The sequence below is a fragment of the Carcharodon carcharias genome, chromosome 13, assembly GCF_017639515.1.
Source record: "Carcharodon carcharias isolate sCarCar2 chromosome 13, sCarCar2.pri, whole genome shotgun sequence".
NCBI classification, from domain to species: domain Eukaryota; kingdom Metazoa; phylum Chordata; class Chondrichthyes; order Lamniformes; family Lamnidae; genus Carcharodon; species Carcharodon carcharias.
The window spans coordinates 142,229,709-142,255,582 of NC_054479.1; the positions used below are offsets into that span (position 1 = coordinate 142,229,709).

At 43.6% G+C, this 25,874-nt stretch overlaps 1 protein-coding gene across 1 annotated transcript in view; it reads right to left on the reverse strand.

The window, feature by feature from the left end:
• fam107b (family with sequence similarity 107 member B) overlaps nt 1–19,462 on the reverse strand; it is a 103,599-nt gene extending 84,137 nt beyond the window's left edge. The window contains exon 1 of the mRNA XM_041203558.1: nt 19,254–19,462. The gene's annotated coding sequence lies outside the window, so the exon portion shown is untranslated. The remainder of the gene's footprint in view (nt 1–19,253) is intronic.
• Between the last annotated feature and the right edge of the window lie 6,412 nt (nt 19,463–25,874).

A 25,874-nucleotide genomic window follows, 5' to 3' on the forward strand; every position in this document is an offset into this window, starting at 1 on the left:
CAGGGGGAACCTGGATGTCCTAATACATGAAGCACAGAAAGTTAGCATGTGAGTACAGCAAGTAACTAGGAAGGTAAATGGATCGTCTGCCTTTATTGCAAGAGGAATGGAATATAAAAGTAAGGAAGCCTTGCTACAACCACACAGTGTATTGGTGAGACGCTCTACTGTGGACAGTTCTGGTCTCCTTACTTAAGCAGGGATATACTTGCATTGGAAGCAAATCAGAGAAAGTTCACTAGGCTTGTTCCTGGGATGAGGAAAGGTTGAGCAGGTTGGGCCTATACTCATTGAGTTTAAAAGAATCTTATTGAAACATAAGATCAAGGGGGCTTGACATGGTAGATGCTGAGAGTACATTTCCTCTGGCGGGGAAATCTAGAACCAGGGGACACAGTTTAAAAATAAGGAATTTCCCACTTAAGTCAGATATGAGGGGACAGTTTCTCTTTCAAAGGGTCGTTAGTCTTTGGAATTCCCTTCCCAAGGTGCAGTGGAGGCTGGGTCATTGAATATATCCAAGGCCGAGTTATACAGATTTTTCATTTGACAAGGGAGCCGAGGGTTATGGGGGAGAGGCAGGAAAGCATTAAGGCCATGATCAGATCAAATGTGATCATATTGAATGACAGGGCAGGATCGATGGGTCAAATCCTAAATCCGCTTCCATTTTGTATGATCTTATGATGCAAATACACAGTAAACTATAGGTGGTATTAACTAGTAGTAGATTGGTAAATGATATATTAATATCTTTCAATCTCAGTGCATGCACTGTGCTCTTCCAGTCCTTTCATTGTCCAATAACTGTAAACTCAAAAATATTTTACAGAATATTGTTGTAAAGTTTCAGATTTGCTAAATAATTCTTGTCTCCATTTCGATGAAGTTGTTGATATCAGTCCTCCCCTGTAGCTTTGGAGGTAAGTGGGCTGATTGGAGCAGGGATGGTGATAGATATCACGTGTCCCCAGACCAGGCAGGAGAAAGGTGTACCAGGGTCTCTGCTCCTGATGGCTATTCGGCAGACCTGCTCGGAAGCTCTTGTGTATGAACTTCAGGTGAGGATTTGATAACGTTCACCTGTGATTCTCAGCCAATGAAGCATCTCACTTACATTCTTCAACTATTCGCACATGCGAAGACAATCCAGTCAGCAAGATGCCAGCAAGCTGGTAGTACTTAATTGTCTCCCAGTTTAGTAGCTGGAGGACAGATCCCCGTGCTTACGCTGCTGACATGTCAGGACCTAAATTTTGCACCAAATATTCCACTTTCAAACTTGGCAAAATGGCATCCTCTTGTAGGACAAATGTACCTTGAAAGAACGGCTGGGATTTTCTGGACCCATCCGTGGTGGGACCATTCGCGGGTGGGAGCGGAACATTTGGAAAGCCAGCCAGAAGTCCATTGAACTTCAGTGATACCGGAAAATCCAGGCGATGGGCGGCGCCAGAAATGCCGACTAATATCCCTTCCCCACCCTCACTAGGGCAAGTTAAACTGAAGTGATTTGAAGAGCAATGGTTGTGTGCACCTGATTTCCTCTTTGTTACAGCTGGGAAGAAGGCTGACTGCTCATTGTGTTATTGTCAAAAGTACCCAAATATCAGTTAGGTTATTATTAGCTGGGGATTTCCTCTGTTAAGACCATGTCCTTACAGAATACAAATATGACTTGCATTGTTGAGTTTGAGCAAAGAGAATAGCTTCATCTCGTCACATTGTGACATCGGGAATTCTGCCTTACAGAGCTATTGGTGTGTGCTCCATCATTTATGAATATTGTGATTTGAATAACTCAGGAAGTTCCAGCATTTCCTTCAGACTCTAGGATCCAGTGTATAACATTCACAGATGAAAACAGTAACAGGATTAACAGCCCTGAGTGCCCTTACTTTATCATTTACCTGTAGTGGTATTATCACTGGATGAGTACTCCAGACACTCAGGGTAATGTTCTGGAGACCAGGGTTCAAATCCCACCAGGGCTGATGGTGAATTTGAAGACAATAAAAAAAAAACCTGGAGTTGAAAGTCTGATGACAACCACGAAACTATTGCCAACGATCATAAAAACTCATCTGGGTCATTAACGTCTTTGAAGGAAGGAAATCTGCCCTTACCTGGTCTGGCCTACACATGACTCCAGACCCACAGCAATATGGTTGACTCTCTGAACAAGGGCAATTAGGGATGGGACATAACTGCTGGCCTAGCCAGTGATGCCCACATCCATAACAAATCAAATGTGTAGGAACTTTGCATGTTTTCCCCCCGGCAAGAAAACCTGACATATGATATTATAAATTATTGACAGATCAGCTGAAGTTGGAAACCAAAAACATAGGTAAAAACAAAGTGCTGGAAAAACTCAGTGGGTCTGGTAGCATCTGTGGAGATAAAAACAAGAGTTAACGTTTTAAATCCAATTTGACTCTTCCTCGGAGCCTGAAGAGTCAAAAGCGTTGGCTGGAAGTTTCCGGCCCTGTTGGTGTTGGATGTCATGGTGGGTGGGGGGGGGGGGGGGGGGGGGGGGGGAGGAGACAATATGGCGAGAAAGCCAAAAATTGGTTTCACCCCGGCACAAAAGCACAGTAGGATCGTCTAATAGTCTCCGCCATGGGGGAAAGCGAATCCTGCTGGAGGCCGGAGTGAACCCGATTTGCATCCCAGTAATGGGAAGCAAAGTAAGGCCCAACCGGAATCATCTTCCCCTATGCTGGATTTCCTGCCACATCGGTGGGAAAACACACCGGCCCAGAACACTCCTGGGCAGGTGCAACGGGCAGAAGTTGGGACTTGGGACTTAGCGGTAGGGCCTCAGATCGCAGAGATCAGTGGAGATGAAGACGCTGGAGCCCTACGCCTACTGGAACCTGGGGGAACATGTACATCACATGCTGGGTGGATCCTCATGGACATGGCTTCGCCACAAAGCAGCTCTCGGAAGGTAGGAGGTGTCCGTTGATATACCAAAGCAGATTTGAAACATCACAGTCTTGGCCATGGGCTACGATGTAGGATCGGTGAGGGGGGTGGGGGGTGTTGGAAGTGGAGTAAAGGTCCAGCTGTGGGTGGACAGTGTACCCGGGGGCGGGGGGGGGGGGGTGTTGGGGGCAAGGTTGGGAGGGTGAGAGGATGGGTGGAGGGGAGTTTAAGGGATGGAGCTCAGAGCGGGGAAGGAGCTCAGAGGTGTCTGGGTGGAGGAGGAGTGAGTTCGGAGGGAGGGGGAAGGTGTCTGGGGGAGGAGGGAGTAGGAGGTGGGGAATGTCCAGGTGAATGAGTAAGGAATCTGTGGAGTCAGTGACTGTCACCTGGGGAGCAAACTGAGGGTGGGTGTGGTAGGAGGGAATCATGAGTATGAGAGGGAGTTGGAAGGGTGGGAGGGTGAGGGTGCTTTGATAGCAGAAGGGATGACAAGGGTGGTTGGTAGGGACTCGGAGGCAGACACCGACCCTGGGGGTGAGAGGGAGGAGGTCGGGGAGGTCAATGTGGATGGGGGTGGGATTCTCAGGAAGGTAGGGAATGTGCACGTTCACCTGGACATCCTGGAAAGAGAAGGGTTCAGGTCGGTAGTGATGGTGGGGAGGTGGACGGGGACAGTGGGGTCAGTGATGGGGGGGAAAGGACATGGATGACTGAGGGAGGGGAAAGGACGGTGGGGGGGAGCTGATGAAAAACTTGACTATGACCAGTGTGGTCAAAATTTAAAGTGAGGGGAGCCTCGTGTTGGACAAGTGCAGGTGCAGGGGGTGGGGGGGGGATGCATTGAGAGGACTCGCACAGCCTGTCAATGAAGCTGAAAGACACCATTACACATTATTCAGTGAAAGTGAATATATTTTCAGATTATAAAGTGACAAAATGTGTTCACTCATGCAACCAATTGTGATCAGAATTTCTTAACTTTTCTAGGCCGACCAGTTCTCCTAGGTGCTGCCCTGACATCCGCAGCAGGGGTGGAGACAGACGGTGCAATATTTGGCACTGTTGACTTTGGTGTGTGTCCTCTGGGGAAGGTGAGGCATTGAGGGCCCCGACATCCTTTGGCTGTCCTGTGTCCAGCTGCTCCCTCTATGGTGAGAGGATGAGGTGGAGGGGTTCACAGGCAAAAGGCAGTCAGAGGCAGAGGGCAGCCTCTGAGATTCCTAAGTGGATGACCCAGGGATGTCCAGCTGCTGCTCTTCCTCCCTTTGTGTGCCTGACGGCCCCAGCCTGAGTCCTTGAGGGGACATCGAGGTGCCTCATTTCCCTCTCACATTGCCACTGCAGGAACTCAATCATGGCTAGTGCAATGGACTGCAAGTCTACATGCATCTCCATGTTCTGCTGGACCATTGGCGTCCACCATCCACCCCATGGAAACCTCCACACATGCAGATGTGGACACCACTTCATCAGAGAGCAGGCAGACGCACTCCTCTGACTTGCTTCCAACAGCTCTGCATGATGCTCCCCAGTCTTCTGCTGACTCCACGATGAGTTGGAAGGCTGGATCCAGAGGCATTGTCATCAATCCAGAGTCTCGGACCTCACAGATGCCTCTTCCCCATATGTCCTCCCAGTGCCGGGGACCTCAGTTGAACCTGCCTCCTCCTGCTGCGGACACATGTCCATGCGGTGATCACCAGATTGTGAACTGGAGCTGGCTCTAGATCTAAGTCCCACCGAGGCGTGTGTCTCTGTGCTGGTGGAGGGTGTGGGTAAGCGCTGTGATGGGTCTTCCAGGCTGCTTATTTCCAGCTCTTCAATGGAGGAGGTGTCCTCTTGGCTGGAGGTGAGGACCTGGATGGAGCTGAGGGACTGGCTGTCTGAGGGTGTCGGTCACTTGGCAGAGCTCCCTGTGAACCAAAGTAGAGATAATTAGTGCATGGCAGCAGAGTCACAAGTTGGAGAGAGAGCACTCACATTTACGTTGAGAGAGGGATGATGTGGTACAAGATCCTTATGTGAAGTTGGCAGCAAACACCCACCTTTGCTGCAGGCACGGTCCCCATCCTCTCCAGTCAGCGACATGGCACAATCCTCGAACTGAGTGAGGGGCCTAATGTGGCCCACTCCATCCCTGGTCTGGGACCTCTCCCTGCTGTTATGAGCCAGCTTCTCCTGCATGAAAACGGGTGGAAGGAGAGTGAGCGGAGCCATGGACAAGAGGGTATGAGCCTGATGGAGATGTGAGGGTGTGTGTGAGGGTTAGTGGTGTTGTCCCTTGAGGTGCGAGATCCCTGTGGATGTCTGATGGGTTTGTGAGTGTGTGTTGAGTGATGAGGTAGTTGACTTACCCTGATGAAACAGATGAGAGCATCCATCCTCTTCCTGCCCTGGATGGTTGGCTTCCTTTGTGCTCCGGTGGTGATGACCATCGCAGCCACCGCCTCCCAGGCCGGTTTAGTGACCCTGCGGCCAGAACAGTTGTGGCTGCAGCTTTTCCATCTGGTTTGTGCACCAGATTTTCCAATTGGTGGGAGATTCCAGTGTAAACTGGCTTCATTCTCAGCCTTTGCTCTTTGAATTTTTGTCCTTCCCCTTCAAACAGTTCACCACACACCCAACCAGAGCCCAGAGGCTTAGGGGAGGAGCTGCCCAGGAAAAGGGAACCTGGTCAATAGCTGTTATGGATACTAGAAATGTGGTACTAAATTCACTCTGGCTTTGATATAACCTCATGCCAGGTTATTAGTATAGCAATGGGGCGTAAGCATTTCTGGGGCACAGGGAGACTGGTTTCATTTCCAGTTGAGGGTCAGAATGGCCTTTCATGCTGGGTTGGGTTAAATAGAATGTTTAAACAACAATGAAAATGATGGATATTACCCTGATAACCAATGCGAGATATACCCTCCCTCCTCCCATCATCAAAAGAAGCAAAAAATATAAACTGGAACATTACTGCTACACCTAAAGCACTGATCGCCAATGCACATGACCAGATATGGGGCATCTAAATATGTGTAAAGTCACTTCAAGTTTTGCAAAAACTGAGCATTTGAATACAACAACCTGGCATAAGTCGAGTGACATGTTTAAATATCACATCACCTATTGAATGGGAATACGTGATGATACATTAAACTGTTGCAAGTCTCAGAAAATCTAATACAAAAGCACAAATGCTGCAGATGCTGGAAATCTGAAATATAGACAGAAAATGTTAGAAATACCCAGCAGTTCAGGCAGCATCTGACCTGTGTCACAGACCTGAAACTTAGAGCTAGGTTTTGGTTACTGAGGTGGGTGGCTGGAGTGGGGAAATTTCCTGATACTCTGGACCCGCCTCAGTTAAAAAGTGCTCCGATTCGTGAGATTTTCACTCTGGGGTGGGGGGTTGGGGGTTGCGAACAGGGGGGTCAGAGGGATACGGGATGAAGTCAAGCCCATTGACCCCAGAAGCAGATGCTAGGTGGCCGTGGAAGCAGGTAAGTACCTAAGCAGGCTGGCTCAAAGACCCAACTTTGTTCCCAGTTGTTTTAGAAGATTTTAGAACCACTTGCCCTCATCCCTCACCCAGCCCCCAAGACCTCTCATGCTTCTCATATCAACTCAATGCAAACTCACCTAGGATCCACCATTTGCAGACCTCAGGAACATTCTGGAGGTGAAAAAAAATCTTCTAAAAATCTAACAGTTCTCACTCTACAGACTTGATAGTGAAAATACCTCCCATAAATGAAAGCAAATTTTCAAATTTCCTCACATGGTTAATCTCTTATTAAAGAAAACAAACCTATGTTCACACCCTTAATCCTTTAATAGCCTCTTTAAACTGTCAATCAAACTGTGAACTCAGAATGCCCTGTGATAATTATACCTTTTGAAACTTAGCCATGCATTCATAATGTTATGATAGCCCTTGGGGAAATATCAAAAAAGAACTCTGTTCAGACTGCATGATTAGATGCTACTGCTTTTTTCTAGCCTGCAGTACATAGCCTGCCAAATGAAGCAGCCCAACAGCTGTTTTTTTTTTGTAAAACAATCACTACAAGCTACAGGGGAGCAGGTGGTGGAGATGGTGGCGTGGTGGTAAAGCCACTGGGCTAATAATCCAGAGGCCCACATTAACGTTCTGGTGACATGGGTTCAAATCCCACTTTGGCAGCTAGTGGAATATAAATTAGCATCGGTAATGGTGACTATCAATTGCTGCAAAAAACCCAGCTGGCTCACTAATATCCTGAGGGGAGGAAATTTGCCATTCTGGTCTGGCCTAGGTTTGTAAAATATTTGATTCCAGACCAAAAGCAAGTGGCTGATTCTTTTCTTAACTTTCCGCTGAAATGGCCTAGCAAGCCCTTCAGTTCAAGGGTAATAAATGCTGGTCTTGCCTGTGAAGCCCACATCCCATGAAAGAATTAAAGAAAAGCTGACTTTTTTTTAATTTAAGAGTTGAGGGATTTAAGAAACTTAAGATCACAACGGTTAAACAGATCTTCTCCGCCTTTCAGGAGCATTTACGTCCACTCCATTAGTTTGTGACTCCCACACTGCGGGTTAAGGCCCTGCAACAAATAACATTGGGTCTGCTTGAACTCAGTGCCGAGCTCAAATGGCCCCGCTGAATTCGGTTTCCCCTCCTGTATGATTCACACTCTGCCCCTTTCCCCGACCAGCAAAACTGGGATCGGTCGGAAATGGAGCAGGACTTCCACACCTGGGTGCCTCTCACCATTTCCCAGTTCCATGAATATCCAGCTCTTAAACTGTGTTTTTCTCTCTCTCTCTGGGGAGACCTGGAGACATTAGAGGTTATTTACTGATTTGCAGCTGGGACGAGAGTGGGATATAATCCATGTCCAAATGATATGGGGGACAGATTTCACTCATTGCCTCCCTCCCATTAGTTGCACCTATGGGGGTTTAAGCTACATGTGGGATAAGACTTATCAGCTCTCAAGATTACCAAGGAGGTTACCGTGTGAGATCTAACTGCATCACCCTACAGCAAACATGGAGAAGCTCAGTAAGAAATGGGGTCATCCATGATTAAACTGTTCTAAAGGCTACCCCTTTGGCTTGGCGTCATTTTTGTCCGATTATGCTCCTGTGATGCCTTAGGATGTTTGACTACGTTAAAGGCCCTATATAAATGTAAGTTGTTGTTGTTCTTGTTTGGTCCCAATGAGGAATAAGAATCTATGGTGATTTTTCTCCTCGGTCATTGACCCATAAGCACTGCCCTTAATTGTGTGATGGCCACAGCTACACTGGACAGTGCAGTCACCCAAAGGGCCATTCAAATCTTGCCCCCTCCTTAGCCGTTGTAACCTCATTCAGCCCCACAACCCTCTGGGATGTCAAATTTGGTTATTTACGCGAAGCTCTGAAGCGTATACAAGGAGAATACTGAACTGCCTTTTCAAAAGTAAGCACTTCAAACTCAAAACAGATCACAGGGCTTGCATTCCCCGAGGCTCAGAATTATCATTAATGCATGTTCGAAGGAGAAACTTTCAACTGGGTTTCGGCAGAATTAGAGGGGCGCACGTATTGGCAGCTTCCAGTGAACCAGTGACAACCCCAATTTAAATCAATGGATTCACTAAAACCCTGTTGCCAAGTGACTCACTTTTTTTTTAAACTGGGTCTCCCCAATTTTGGGAATTTGGAAATTCAGCAAGTTGCCACCGGCTGCCTGAGAGCTGGTAACACGGACACTCCTCAAAAACCTGATGTAGACAAGTGTATGGAACCTTCAGGGAAAACTATGATAATAGGATTTCATCGACCGCCAAGCAGAGCAACAGGACCCTCCTAATAAGAAACTGAATTACTTATCTCAGCATAATTCATTAGCAATAAGAATTAAACTTTTTCAAAAGAATTAACAAACTCACACGTTAATGTGGGGAGAGAAACAGTTGACATTTCAAGCCCGTATGACCCTTCTTCAGAGGTTCTACGGACTCGAAACGTTAACTCTCTTCCTCTCTCCACAGATGCAGTCAGGCCTGCTGACTTTCCCCAGCATTTTGTTTTTGTTTCAGGTTTCCAGCATCTGTGGTATTTTGCTTCTATCACATGTTAATGTGTTCTGTGCACATTTAAAATAAACTTCACCATTTTATGCTGTTTTAAAAAAAAACTCATAACTGTAGCTGTTGAATGCGTGGATATAATTTTGAGTGCACGGCTGATGGTGAACTCTCGGGACTAAACTCTGGTATTCCTCTCTAAACGTCTCCCACTCTCTACTTCTCCTTCCTCCTTTGACATCTGCCCTAATATCTCCTTATGTGGTGTGGTGTCAAATTTTGCTTAATAATGCTCCTGGGACGCACCGCGTGGCAATTTATTATATTAAAGGCGCTGTATAAATGCACCAAAGCTGCTGCTGTTTTTGGATTGCATGAGCTGCCCATTGTACACTTCACCTGATTTTACTTTTCCACCAACTTCAACGGCTGTTCAGATCCTGCCAGTTTCCCTTTTGGGGCATGAATTTAAAATGACCCCCAATATTTCAGTTAATTATTTTTTCAAGAAAATAGGTGTGGCCTTGTTCTCATACAGTGTCTTGTAAAACACTGCACAATGCCACTATCTGCAGGCCTGTGTCTGTTCACAAGCACCGGTGGTTTGTGGATGCTGGCCATGTTCCTGATCACAGCTTTACAGCAGCAAATGCAGCTGTATTTTTTTTTAAGAAAACAAAAATAGGGAATTTAAGTTCATTAAAAACAAAAGGTTTGAACTGCACTTCAACAAGGTGGGAAGCTGAAGTACTGAGAGAAACCCACCCAAGTTTTGTAATGTTAAACTGTACTTACACTTATCACCTTACATCAGTACAATTGGAGAAAGACTTTGCATCAACACAAGACCAGCTACATAAGAAATAGGAGCTGGAGTAGTCCATCCGGCCCCTTGAGCCTGCTCAGTGTCATTCAATAAGATCTACCATTTCAAATTCATTCTCCTGCTCCACCCCCATGTCCTTTGATTTCTTTCTCTCTCCTCTCCAAGCAGCATCCTCCATTACGAAGGTCACCAAAGCGCGGCTTGTGCCATGGTTTTACTGTGGGGGCAGGGCAAGGAGCCAGGCCCCTGGTCTACCTCAGGCTGGAGCTGAGATCAAACCCTGAGCTGTTGGCACCATTCTGAACAGTTCGGAATTCTAACCACCTCAGCCAACCAGGCCCCTCGATTCGTCTGGTACCCAAAAATCTATCAGTCTCGATCCTGAACATGCTTAACAACTGAGCATCCATGGCCTTCTGGAGTGGAGAATTACTAAGATTCATAGCCATCGAATGAAGACACTTCTATGTAAATTGCCATCCCTTTACATGGAAACTATGACTGTTAGTTCTAGGCTTTCAGTTCAGTAGGAACAACCTCTCAGCATCTACTCTGGCAAGCCCTCCAAGAATGTTATATAGTCAGAGTAATAATGGCACTGAAGAAGGCCATTCGGCCCATCGAGTCCATGATGACTCCTTGCGGAGAAATCCAATCAGTCTCACTCTCCTGCTCAGTCCCCATAGCCTTGCAAGTTTATTCCTCTCTGGTGCCTATCCAATTTCTTTTTGAAATCAATGATTATCTCTGCTTTCACCAATCTTGCAGGCACAAAGTTCTAGGTCATTGCCACACTCAGGGGAAAAAAGTTCTTCCTCACATCCCCTCTGTAATATAATTGCCTGGCATAATAAAAAAATACATACACAGCACTGAAAAAGCTCATGTGCCAGGGAATGTAATCAGTTTACTGAAGAGTTCAGATCGCAGCTGCTCTGCAGTCTAGTTTGAGAATGAACTGTGACTGTCCCAGAAACTGTCCTCAATTTAATAATCAGAAATCTGCTTTCCCCTTATTGTTTTAAATGCCATTTTTATTCGTTATCCATCACTGACTTAAACATAGCATGATATTTATTTTATATCGGTTGGCCCTGTTAGGGGCAATGTGAGCTTTCAGTATAAAGTTGTGAGTTTAAGATCCTCTCTAAGGCTCATGCTTCAAGTGCGGTATTCCCGCACAAAGGTGCTGCTCTTTGAGTGAAGCAACAAAACAGAGAGCCTGTCTTGCATTCTTCCCTTAACTAATACCATCAGGGACAGAGTCTCCAGTCATCCTTCTCGTTGCTGTTTGTATGTAAAATGGCACCTCTATAGCATGAGTAACTAATTCAAAATAATTTGTTAAATGTGAAGTACATTGCAACAACAGTAAGAAGTAAATAAATGCAAGCTTTGTTACTAAAACTGTATTAAAAAATCAGAACATTATCTTCACTTTAATACTGCAATGAAGTTTTGTGACAATTAATAATTGCATTTGGATGCAGAGAAAATTAATTGATATTCGACTAGAGGATAAGAGCCACGAACTCCTTTCAACCACTGAAGGGTGTTATATCAACTCCCTTGAAAAAGATGCATTAGTGATCAACATTTAGATTGCAATAAAGCAGCACACCAAAAAGTGAATTAAATGTGTATTGGAAAGCTCAAAAGATAAAGGTTGAAACTGGTCGCCTTTGAGTCTCTTTTTAAACAGATATGATCAGGCCCCCAAAAAAATCAATTTTAGTGTGCAACATACTGTGCCCCAAGGCCACCTGAAAATGCCCCACCAAAATTGGTCTGGCCCTTTTTCATATGCTAACAAGGGGGCTTAGTGTGCAGTGCTAAGACTTGATCTGCTCAGGCTTCTGCCATTCTCATGTAGCCTCTCCAGTGCCACTGACAAAAAGATAATTTTTAACAAAATTGTTAGGTTATTTGAAAAAGGAAGTGCCACTGGTGGTGAGGCAGAATGCCCGAAATCACTTGCTTCCATTGGGTGAGCATGTGCAAATGCAACAGCCTCAGGTACCTTGAACTGAATATTTGGCCAGGGCCAAATGGCCAATTTCATGCTATTCTCATGTCTCTGTTGACCACTGCAAGAATCATTCCTCATGTTCATTTGTCCCTAAAAATAATTTCTAGGCCAATATGAAAGAAGCACAAGGGCTTCTTCCTATAGGCCCACCCTGTGTTGCTGTGCAAACTTGAGAGAGATAAAAGACGAGTTAAAAAAGAGAAAAACATAATGAAGAAACTGTTTAATCCAATGTGGTTTCTAATGTAAAAGCAGTGCAAAGCATGGGAAACAAATTGGTCCCTCAGTAAAGAATGTCTCTATTTGAAGTCTTCAAATCCCTCTACTGTTCCATTCCAACTATGTCAACATCTTGCTCTAGCCTTATAGCCCCTCCCACACTTTCACTGTTCCTCTAATTCTAACCTTTTACAGTTCTCTCTTTGTCACTCAAAGTGGATGGCAGGGCCTTCAGCTGCTTGAGTCCTACTGTCAGAGACTCCCTCCCGAAACAACATCAACAATTTGCAGTTATACAGCGCCTTTAATGTAGTAAAATGCTCCAAGGTATTTCACAGGAGCGTTATCAAACATATCATACAAGGAGCTATTAGGGCAGATGATCAAAAGCTTTGATCACAGGAAGGTTTTAAGAGTAACTTAAAGGAAGAAGGGGAGATACAAAGGAGTGAAGATATTTTGGAGGGCTATGGGGGATGACAAGACACAGGGAGGGGCAAAGCCATAGAGGGATTTGAAAACAAGGTTGAGAATTTTAAAATTGAAGCGATTGTTAACAATCTTACAAGCATCTTAATCATATGTTTTGGAACGCATCCCACAGCCATCTAAGGTTTACAGAGATTCATCCTAGCGTGGTCAGAGGGGGAGAATCATCAGGACAGGCTTTACGATCAATAGTGGATTTAGGAAACTTTTTGGAAACCAAGGGAAGTGTCTGGAGGTGGTCATTCAAAGTTATCAAAGTGAAACGGGGAAATGCGGACCCATTAGAAGCTGGGAGCAACTGTGGACTGTTTGCTATGTTACGATCCCAACTGCTGTTGATACTTGACAAGTCAGATCCCAGAGTGAAACCTGGCTTGATAGATCCTAACCATGGAGGAAAGTTACTGAACAAATTCACAGGAGCCTGCTGATGAACTTTTAATACAAAGAATAAAATACTTATTAAAGAAAAATTAACTATATTACACCAGACAAAAAGATTGGAAAGTTCTCAACACAGCACAAAAAGACACTTCAAATTCCCACTATTCCTTTACTCCAGCAACATCTTTACAGATACATAAACCAGTGAAGAGTTAGCTCTAGCTTGACACAAAGGCTTCTCGCTTGGGACTGGCACCGTTGCAAACAATTTTCTTTTGGTGAATTCCTGTATCTCATACAGCTTGTGACTCATACAACTCGTATCTCTCCCTGAGACACCCAAACACGAGACTATAAACTCACTATTTCTTCAACTGCAGAGCAAGCAAATGAGTTCCCTGAATTCAGTTTTCCAGTAGCAGCTCTGCTAAACTGATCACTTTACTCAGTCCCATTGCTGGTTATTCAGTTAACTACTGTCCCACACCAGTCTTGCATATTTCTTCTCAGGAGGCTTCAGATTCCTGTCTTCTCTCTCTGACACACACACACAACACACAACACAGAACACACACTGAACTCTCCCCCTCTCCTGTCTTTTTCTGGGTCTATGTCACTGGATCACTGTCGCTAGGCAAAAGTAAAACTTATTCCATTTTTTGTTTTCTTTTTCCAGAATCAGTGAACTTCCAGCCCCTTTTTAACCCATCTCTAGCTTCAGGGGTTGTAGGACCTCATTAAAAATGTATATATACAAACAAATCCAAAAGACCTGACACCTTTTAGTCACGATCCAGACTCCCAGGCACCAAGGTTCATAAACAAAACCTAACTGAAATGGAAATCATTTTTACCTTTCTTAACACACAAAATATATATATACATATAAATTCAACTTAAACATTATACATTGTTCACAACAGTTATAAGGACTGTAAACCTGTGGAGAGCGTGACATGTGATAGCTATAAAAGGGGAACATCCCTTTCCATAACTTAAAGTATAAGTTGTCTAGAAAAATGGTGTTTGATCATGGTTTTGTCATTTGTCAAAGTAAAGGTTTTAAAGCATGAAATCCTGTTGCATCATCCTTTTCAGCTATTAACTGGAAGTTTGAATTTCTTTTTCAACTTATCAATCTTTACAGGGATCATATCAGAAGGCAGAACCAGGAGTTAATGTGGGTGAGCACAAGGTTGATAGGTGACCAGGATTTGCTATGGGTTAGGACATGGTTTAGGACTGTGTTTTGGATGACCTCAGTTTTCAGAGGGTGAAATGTGGGATGCCAGTGAGGAGTGCATCGGAGTCATTAAGCCTAGCAGTCCTCTCTTCTCCCTAAATTGCTGAACAATGGTTCCCTATCTAACTGTACTGTCGAGTGTACTTGGGAATTTTTGTTAAAGGCACTGTAAAAGAGCTAGTTGTTCTTGCTAAAATGTATTCATTGATTTTCTATTACAAGACTTCCACCATATTTAACTGCAAATGTAAGGGTAAAGACTCAAACTTATTGTACAACTAAATCATTCTATTCAGACAATTCCTTTTTCATACTCATTCATGGGATGTGGGCTTCACTGGTTAGGCCAGCATTTATTGCCCATCCCTAGTTGCCCCTGAGAAGGTGGTGGTGAGCTGCCTTCTTGAACCGCTGCAGTCCATGTGCGGGTACACCCACAGTGCTGTTAGGGAGTTCCAGGATTTTGACCCGGTGATAGTGAAGGAACAGCAATATATTTCCACGTCAGGATAGTGAGTGGCTTGGAGGGGGAACTTTCAGGTGGAGGTGTTCCCATCTGCTGCCCTTGTCCTTCTAGATGGCAGTGGTCATGGTGAATGCAGAGGTTAATTCCTGCAGTGCATCTTGTAGATGGTACACACTGCTGCCGCTGTGTGGCTGTGGTGGAGGGAGTGAATGTTTGTGGATGTGGTGCCAATCAAGCGGGCTGCTTTGTCCTGGATGATGTCAAGCTTCTTGAGCATTGTGGGAGCTGCACTCATCCAGGCAAGTGGGGAGTATTCCATCACACTCCTGACTTGTGCCTTGTAGATGGTGGACAGGTTTTGGGGAGTCAGGAGGTGAGTTACTCACCAAAGGATTCCTAGCCTCTGACCTGCTCTTGTAGCCACAGTATTTATATGGCTGATCAAGTTCAGTTTCTGGTGAACGGTAATGCCCATGACGCTGATAGGGGGGCGGGGGGATTCAGTAATGGTAATGCCATTGAACATCAGGAGGTGATGGTTAGATTCTCTCTTGTTGGAGATGATCATCACCTGACATTTGTGTGGTGCGAATGTTACTTGCCACTTGTCAGCCCAAGCCTGGATATTGCTGCATTTGAACACAGACTGCTTCAGTATCTGAGGGGTCATGAATGGTGCTGAACATTGTGCAATCATCAGCAAACCTCCCCACTTCTGACCTTATGATGGAAGGAAGGTCATTGATGAAGCAGCTGAAGATGGTTGGGCCGAGGACACTACCCTGAGGAACTCCTGCAGTGATGTCCTGGAGCTGAAATGACTGACCTCCAACAACCACAACCACCTTCCTTTGTGCTTGGTATGACTCCAACCAGTGGAGGGTTTTCCCCCTGAATCCCATTGACTCCAGTTTTGGTAGGACTCCTTGATGCCACACTCAGTCAAATGCTGCCTTGATGTCAAGGGCAGTCACTCTCACCTCACCTCAATATGACAATAAAAACCATTTTAAAAAAAACTCTCCCTAATTTTTTTTTTATAAATCTTCACATTAAATACTATCATTTAATTTAGCCTAATTAAAGTGATTCAAAACCTAAGCTAACCATTACTTGGTTTATCTTATCTTTCCTCTACACTTGGTAGTGTCTTGACCCTGCACCTGAGTTTCTCAATTAAAGGAAAATGTAACTGTGTTTTGTTGACAAATCAACATCTTTCTGTTTCTATGTAAGCTTAAGGGTGACCACAACTCCAAACATCACATTCCAAATAAAACAACGACAAAATCAATGCTGAACAATATTTCAAGAAGTACAGAAAGAGAGAGAAAATGTTTTATTTTCCTGATGGTTTTTCCAAAGTTGAGCTAATCTGGAGCGATTGTTGAGATGGCTAACAGCTGTCAAGCAGCTGCCAAACTGCTAGAAATTTCTAGTAATAATTAGTTTCCAATAGACCTCCAGAACTAATTAAACCACTCCTCCGCAACTAATACCTGAGCATTAAAAGGATCAGGTCAAGTTAGAAATTAAATATTACAACCATGCTTCAGAGAACAGGCTACTTGTGAGCAGCGCTACATGAGATCATTCATCAACTAACTCTAACGTCATAGCATTCCATGTTATGTTTATAGGGCAAGGTTGCAGGATGATTAAATGGCCTGAAACACAACTCTAAATGTGCATGATTGAGAAAGCCATTTGCAACAATAGGCATGGCATCTGTAATATGCGGGCTGGAAATCTGGCTTAAAACATTATTTCAATATTTCTGCAAACTTAGTTGTGAGTACCTCACAATTCACAGCTTAATGGATTAACATAATATTGTAAAAGAGCTTTAACCCAGTCTATAAAGAGAATGTTAACTCTAAGGGCAGAATTTTACGACAGTGGGATTTTACTTGGAGATTATAATGTCTCGCCGCATTTCACAGCCCCATCCCCACTGAAACGGGGCTGTAAAATTCTGCCCTAAGTCTCTGAATCTAAATGATATTTGGCTGAAAAAAATGGATTTAATGAAAGTGCTAAGGAAGAAACATCATGGATGTAAACATTCCCTAATAGATGGTGTGGCCATCATGGTCTAGTATGCCACTTATGCCAGTGATGGAGATAGCAACACAAAGTTTCAGACTGTCTTGGATTTTATACCTAGCTACCCACCTAATGATTAAAATACTTTGCAGACACCAAATGCACAATTAACTTGGAATTCCTCCCAGTTTCAAATTGAAACTGTGATCTTCAGCAGTACTGTTCTCAAAACAACAGCAAATGTTATTGTAAAAGCAAAGAAGTTTGACCACTGATGGACAAAAACTAAGAGATACACATTTCATTCAAAGATATGTGATCAGATATTTAGCCAAAATGGCCTCTGACAGGAGACCTTGCTGGTCCCAATTGAATCTACAGCCAACAGAAACCTTTCAAATTGCTCTGCCAATGTTCTGCTCACCACAGCACTTAGTCAGCCCTGACCTTCACAATCCCTAATCATTTCTAGCTTTCAAGCTCAGCAGCTTGCACAATAACCGTGTGCTCTCCCAACAACACACAATTGGAAGGGTACCTAGGGCCAAACAAATCAATTGGTCAGATCAATTACTGCTCCCCACCCCCCACCTCTTAATCATCTGCAGCTTCCACCTTCCCCATATCCTATCCACTGTTGGTGTGATTTATTGCTTCATATTCATCCCTTTAAGTAGAATGACTAGGCTTGACAGCTTGGCAAATTACAGCATAAATCTCTCTCTCGTGCACACACACAGGAGCTGGGAACGATTGAGGTATTTTTACCATCCCTACACTTGCCTCACCATAAAACATTTTTAAGAACATTGCCCTTTAAAGATGCATTTTGATATGAGACACACTGTGACTAGCAATCAGGAGGTACTCAATAAATAAATGCTGCTCCAACTGTCCTATTGTATGTAAAACAGGTTGTAAAAAAATCTTTTCAGCTATTACTAATATTATTCATTGTTAGCCTCCTATCCCTGCTTCTCCCACCCCAGTCAATGCCCCCTCGCCTAAAGGGTGGGGTAGAATTACAGATGTGGGAGCAGCTGGTTTTCACCAGGGAGGAACACGGTGGTACGCCAGTGCTGGGGAGCCAGCGGAGGTTGCTGAAAAACAATGGAAGTCAAGTGAACCAGGGTTTGTGAGGAATAGGATGGGGCAGCAAGCTGGAATGCAATGGAGCTTAGGTGACCAGCACACAGGATGTTAAAAAAAGTGAGGCTGGAGTTGAAGGCATGAGTGAGGATTTCAGTGCAGTTGGAGGGTTGAGACAGCGAGAGAGAGAGAAATAGAAAGCTCCATTATTATAAATTTAGAAGTGGTATAACTGAACACAGAAGGGAGATTACACGTGGGACCTTCCTGATTTGTATGACTCAGTAACTAGCACATGGTGCATTTACCAGTGAGCTATGAACTTTCAAAAAGGCCACAGCTACTGAGATCAATTGAATAGGACAGAGCCTTAGTTTGTATAGCCTAATACTGCACTACATCAATCCCCAATCTATAGAAACACATCATTTTTGTACACGCACAAATTCCTGTGGTATCTGCTCCAGTCATCTTTCCTCTGAATTGTTACAGACAAAAAAGTTTGTTTGCTGATCTGACAACAAACTGAACATATGTCTGCTTCAGAACGTTTCAATCCAAATAAAATTTTGGAAAATCCCATTGTTTCGCACTATTCTCAGCTTTACATTTCTTAGAGAAGCTATACAAAAGCAATGCCTGAACAGACAGCTGCATCCTGTGCTCAGTCTTTCCCTTTTCACTTGGTGCCACCTCCAAGAAAAGCCTCAAGAGACACAATTCCCGCAGCAGAGAAAAGGAGGGAATCCACGTTGCAGTTTTATGTTCACATGAATCTCTGATGCTGTTGACCTCTATAGTTCCCCTGCTTTATAGTGCAGAGTACCATAGTCTGCGGGACACCGCTATGCTTTGGCTGTCAGCATTCACCCAATATAAAGAATAAGTTTTCAGTGGTTTTCTACAAATGTATCCTGGGTCACAGGAAATCCAAAAATACACATTTTCAAATCTGATTGAAAGAATCATTCCTTGGGTTAAACTAGAAAATCACATTACCAAATGGATCTCGCTAATGGACCATCAATTTTGAATTCTTCCTGCACTGCATTAGACAACCTGCATTTTGTGCCAGAAGCGGTATCGACTGCATTGTTTTAAATACATGTCTCCGAGGGAAGAACATTGAAAAGGGTGAAAAGGAATCAGTAACAATCACCCAAAACCCTAAACTGTTTGAAGCTGTCACACTGCAACATATGCTTGTGTTGTGAAGCAGTCTCTCACACAGCCAGGCATTGAACTGTTCTGCACAGAGGTGGTCCATTGTGTTTCCGTTCACATTCCTATCTGTGTGTTGAAACAGGCTGCACATAAATACAGTAAATACGTGAACTAACAAGTGGAAGGCTACACAAAAACTACTGCAGTCAGCCTCATCTCTAACAGTTTTTTTTAAATAAGAGAAAACGAATGCTTATACACACCATATGACTCATTCACACAGCCTTTAGGTCTTTGTTTAAAAACTAACTGCTGTACAGTACCTTAAGAAGAAATGAGTCTCTGGAGTGGATGCAGTAGCAGACAGTGTTCTGTCTGTCTGTCTCTCTTTCTCCCTCCCTTAGGGAAGTCTAGCAGGCAGCTATCCCCCTCCTTGCTTTGTCATGAAGCCAATGCCTTGTGTCGATTGAGGCGTGCCTACAATTCACTGTTCTCGTGCTGTTAAAAGACCAGAGCACGGAGCTTTGATAATGTTGATTACCATAGCAGGCTGGGTCACGTGAGCCTTCAGTGTCAAACTGCATTTCAGCTAGTTCGACTGCCCCCAGACTGACTCCTCCCTATAGCTTTCCTCCCTCTCAAATTTAATTCAGATTGCAAGAGGAAATCAAGGAGATTATTTGTGTGTGTGTGTGTGTGTGTGTGTGTGTGTGTGTGTGTGTGTGTGTCCCTGAGGCGAAATTAAAGGCAGTGTGCTAGAGATTATTTCGCATATAGATAGAGGAGTTAGTTGGGGCTAGTCATGTGGTTTTGTAAAAGTATGATTTCTGATCAGTAAAGATCACAATATAGTATTAATTAGTATTAAATTAAGACTTTGCTGACATTGAGCAATGCCATCTTAGGGTGGATGCTAAGAGACAATTTGCACAGTTAGCAACTCCCCTCTATGGAGCTCTTTACAATACAAAGCATCTACAATATGTTTATTTCTCTGCTGCCAGATGGGCTCCTGGCCAACATTTACACATCAGCTGCACACGTAATCGTTTCAAAGCTCGTAACTCCAGGGCGTCATAATATTGGAGTCACTATTCAAATATTCCAGTGGCTGAAGGCAGTGGCATCAACAAAACGATACATCTATGTTAACCCTTTGATCTCCCATTTTTCCCCCTTTTTTTCCACCATTTCGGCCATTGGTAAGGGAGGTTTGACATTGAGAGGGTAAATATATTAAAACCCATTAAAAATTAAATGCAAAAGCTATAGACATATTCCACTTTAAAGGATATTTACAAACACTATGATTGGCAAGAGTTACTCTGTTATGTGTAAGGTGTGTGCCAACCACTCCATTAGGATGGCTACCCATATCAAAATGTGTCTGAGTTTAATACTATGGGATAGAGTTACAGAGCAACAGGGGAGTGGTATTAATTGGATAACTCCAATAAGGAGCTGGTCCAGATATAATGGGCTGAGTGGCCTCCTTCAGTGCTGTATCATCTTAGGATGAGTTATGTGGTAAAACTGCTTACAATATGAGCTAGTTCCAAATTCTCCCATTTTTTTCCCCTGTAAGTTAGATTTGAAGACCAGAATAACCAACTTTGATCAGGGGCAGACAAAGTTGCTGTATTTGCAACTTTACCATTCCAGCCATATAACATTCCCTGACCTTGTGGTAGGTTGTCTGTGCAAGCGCCAGTGTGCACACCCTCAATGCTAGTATGTATGAATGGTCAGTACATCCACAGGCAGAATAAAAAGGTTGGGCCTCTCAGTATAAGATCCCAGCAGTTATCTCTTACTTTCTGTTGTCTAATTTACCCTGTGAAGGTATTCCCTGGGTTTGGAGGTGCTTGATCTTGTTTGTATAATAGCGCTACCTCAACAATAAGACTGCCATAATCTACTTCAGAAATGAAGTAGCATTGCTTATAATGAAAAGGATATGTTCCTGTTTTTCCTCCTCTTTAAAATAATGCCTCTTGATGGCTGCGGCTCAGTTGGTAGCATTCTCGTCTCCAAGGCAAAGGGTTATAGAACAAAATCCAGGCTGACATTTCTGTGCAGTGCTGAGAGAGTGCCACATTGTCAGAGATGCAGTGCTAAGGAAACACTGCACTGATGCAGTGGTAGTATTTAGGCAGCGCAGCACTGAGACAGGGGCAGTACCAAAGGAGAACTACACTGTCGAAGGGGCAGTACGAGTTGGCTGTCCTGTTGAAAGGGCAGAACGGAAGGTGGGCTGCACTGTCAGATGAAATGTTAAACTGAGGCCCAATCTGCCCATCCAGGTGGATTTAAAAGATCCCATGGCACTATTTTGAAGAAGAGCATCAGAGTTACTGCCCCCCACCACCGATCCCCTCACTCTCCGTGCCCTGGCCAATATTTATCCCTCAATCAACATCATAAAAGCAGATTATTCTGTCATTGTCACATTGCTGTTTGTGGGAGCTTGCTGTGCACAATTGGCCACCTTGTTTCCTACATTGCAACAATGACTCCACTTCAAAAAGTACTTCATTGGCTGTATTTGCAGCTTTCATTCCAGCTAGATACAGATACAGCAATTTGGGACTTACTGAGGTGATGAAAGGTACTATAGAAATGTAAGTCGTTTTTTTTCTTGCAAGGAAGTTATGCTGAATTTATGTAAGACACTCATTAGACCTCAGCTGGAGTATTGTGTACAGTTCTGGGTGCCACATTATAAGAAGGATATGAACACATTGGACAGAGTGCAGAAGAGGTTTATTACATCAGTTTCCACATGTTAGATTAAGGCACATTGGTTCCATAGATGAGAAACTTCAACTATGAAGATAGATTGCAGAGGTTGGGACTGTTCTCCTTGGAGAGAAGAAGGCTAAGAGGAGATTTGATAGAGATGTTCAAAATCATGAGGGGCTGGACAGAGTAGATCCTATTTTCTCACTTGTAAAAGAATCAAGAACGAGAAGGCACAATTTAAAGTGATTTACAAAAGAAGCAAATGTGACCTGAGGAAAAACTTTTTCGCACGAGTGTTTGGGTCTGGAATGCACTGCCTGGAAGTGTGGTGGAGGCAGGTTCAATCGAGGCATTCGAGAGGGCATTAGATGATTATTTGAATAGAAACAATGTGCAGGGTTACGGGGAAAAGGCAGGGCAATGGCACTAGGTCACAATGCTCATTTGGAGAGCCGGTGCAGACACGATGGGCCGAATGGCCTCCTTCTGTGCCATTGAAATTCTGTGCTTCTGTAACTCTGTGAAAGCCTACAATGGAGCCCCTCACACACAACACATGCACAAAGGGAGTGTGACCTGTCAATCTGATACTGTTTATACCTGCACCACCACCACCACTTCCAGGGAAAACAAACATTAGAAAATTAAACTAAATCAGTAAAATAATCATCTAATTAATTTCATACCCAAATCTTTATCATTCAATATTAAGTTATGTGAGGAGGCGGTAGTAGTCACTGGACTAGTACCCCAGGGTGATGCTCTGGGGGTCTGGGTTTGAATCCCACCAAGGCTGATGGTGAAACTTGAATGTAATGTAAAACGTGCAATTAAAAATATGATGAGAACCACAAAGCTGTTATTGTAAAAACCCATTTGGTTCACTGATACTACTGAGAGAAGGAAATCTGCTGTCCTTACCTGGTCTGGCCTACACATGACTCCAGACCCACAGCAGTGTGATTGACTCTTAAATGCCCTCTGAACAAGGGCAATTAGGGATGGGCAATAAATGCTGGCCTAGCCAGTGATGTCCACATCCCATGAATATATAAAAAAAAAGACAAAAACAATATTCATGCTGACACAGAGCCAATCTTATACATCTGCATGCTTCTGACAGGGCATGAAATAACACAAATAATTGTGCACAAATAACTCGTTTCGTATGTTAATCAGGATAGAATGGGGGCACTTAATCTGACCCCCCACCCTGACATGGGCAACAATTTGAACTTCGAAAGCTGATACTAGCTCAGTTTCCACATGTTAGATTAAAGCACAGCTGCAACATTCTGTTGTGATACCATCACGCGTTGCTTCATTACCCAGTACATTACTGCAAAGTTAGCATTAAAAACCAGAGCATAATTTTTGAAAATGGACTGTTCTGTGAAAGGAAACTCCACACTATCATGGATCTGTATCTTATGATTGTCCATTTCTCAGCTAACGTACAATGTAAAGATTTTAGAAAGAATATATTACGGAATTTATAAGTGCATTCGTCTCTAATTGTCAGTTATCTGCACAGGCATGATTAAGAAAGAAATTCAGGAATTTTGGATTGACTTTGTACTGCTTGAATACGCAAGTGATAAGTGAAATATATGCTCTGACCAACGGATATCAAATGGACTGCAGATTTATCACAGGATCTTGCACTGTATAAACTTTCCCCAGAGTTGTCGCTTGCTCAGTGACAGTAAAACTATTTTAAGACAATTTGGTTTTTACCTGCATTGTTCTGTATTAAATAAACATTAGTATTCTGGTACAATGTAATATAATTATTGACAAAACTGGAGTTTAAAATCTATTGAAAGTAATTTCAATTCCTTTTTCATTTGACCTCTGTAAGACCTATTTTAGTGAGGTATGAAGTTCACTGACTTTTCACAGAAAAGCAGGCAGGATTGTGGCATTCAAATAATAAAACCTATCAATAGAGGATGAACGGACTGGGTCTCTTTTCTCTTGAAACATTCTGTTTACTGGAAAAAACCAGAAGTACCTCCACAGTTATATAATGTCAGCTAAGGCTCACTTGATAGCAAGTGGCGCTGAATGTGTGGGCTCAAGTCCCACTTCAGGACTTGATGCAGTACTGAGGGAGTATTGCACCGGTGAAGGTGTTGTCTTGCGGATGAGACATTAAACCAAGGCCCAGCCTGCCCTCTGAGGTGGATGTAAAAGGTTCTGCAGCACTATTTTGAAGAATAGTGGGGGGAGATATTCCCATGGTCCTGGCCAATATTTGTCCACCAATCAGCATCACAAAATAGATTATGTGGCCATTGTCATCCCGCTGTCTGTGGGATAGTGCTGTGCTCATTGGCTGCCATGACTCCAACATTACGACCATGGCTACACTTCAGAAGTACTTTGTTGACTGTAAAGTGCTTTGGGTCGTCCAGTGGTTGTGAAAGCCGCTATACAAATGCAAGTTTTTTTTTTACATGAAATAATAGGAAACACAGGGGAATTTCTACATCTTTAGATGTTGGTTTCAGTCAAGTTTGTGTCCCCAAAGTGCAAATTATGAAAGTCTCATTTATTAGGAGGTTGTTATTCAGTGAACCCAACTGCCCTTCCGAGTGCAAACAACCACTCCAGTGATACTTTTCAACATGATCTCTATTCCCTGGCAACATATGCAACCACCAGCAGACAGTGAACTTTACTCAATCAAGAGGCCTGGCCTGTGAAAACATTGCTGCTGTGGGATTGATTCCAATAGGAAATTCTGAATCAGTTTTAGCAGTTTCAGGTTCTCACACAAAACGTGTAGAATAAATGACATTTTAAAGACTGTGGCAGTGCCAATAACCGGTAAATGATGCGAATGTTTCTGGTTTCACTGGACTAGTAATCCAGAATCCCAGGCTAATGTTCTGGGGACATGGGTTCAAATCCCACCATGGCAGCTGGAATTTAAATTCACTAGCCTCAATAATAGTGACCATGGCAACTATCAGTGATTGTCATAAAAACCCAGAGATAAAAACAAAAAAACTGCGGATGCTGGAAATCCAAAACAAAAACAAAAACAGAATTACCTGGAAAAACTCAGCAGGTCTGAAGGGTCCTAGAAGGGTCATGAGGACTCGAAACGTCAACTCTTTTCTTCTCCGCCGATGCTGCCAGACCTGCTGAGTTTTTCCAGGTAATTCTGTTTTTGTTTTTGTCATAAAAACCCAGCTGGTTCACTAATGTCCTTTAGGGAAGGAAATCTGCCATCCTTACCTGGTCTGGCCTACATGTGACTCCAGACCCACAGCCACGTGGTTGACTCTTAGCTGCCCTCTGAACTGGCCAAGCAAGCCACTCAGTTCAAGGGGCAATTAGGGATAGGCAACAAATGCTGGCCTGTCCCAGCGACACCCACATCCCGTGAAAGAATAAATGAAACTCTCACCCACAATTTTATTCCATTGTATAGTGTGATGCGCATGTAAGTAATCCATAGGCTCATTCCATTCCATTTGCGCTCTACCCAAAAGCAGATCCTTAGCTCATTGTCTGCTGATGCTTCACCCTGAAGCATTTTCCCTTGGCAGCTTTTTGTCAGTAATGATTTGCCATTGTCTTTTACTCTCAGGGGCCGAGCAAGGAGGCAGGGCCCCAGTCCATCTCAGCCAGAAGGGGAATCAAACCCACGCTGTTGGCATTAATCTGAACCACACGCTAGCCATCTAGCCAGCTGAGTTAACTGGGCCCCCTTTGTAAAGTTATGGCTCCTTTAATAACCAGCATTATCTTTCTATGCGTTCTTTTTCATGTTTAAGCTTCTACCTGCTCCTGGGGTCTCTGGATGTGTTCTACACCCCCTGATTTGCTCTGATATATTCACCAAAGCTGCTTTATACTCAGTAACTAGAATTAGGTCAGAACGACACATTTGCAATCTCCAATCTTTCCTAATTAATGGGAATGTTAAGTAGCTAGTTGACCGTTCCAGACCCATAAAAGTGTGTTCCTGTAGTACATTACAATGGGCTGGTGTCACAGCAGATACCTTTGTCTGTCATGAAATGCAAAATCTCTTCAAAAGGCTTCACTTGAGATGACCCAGAATGTGATGTGATATATTACGTTTGACAAGCCTGATAATATCAGCCACACCTGGTACTTTTCATAACACATCAAAACAGGGTTATTTTTGGAGATAGAGTTATTTGCAGAAGCAGACATATAATCTG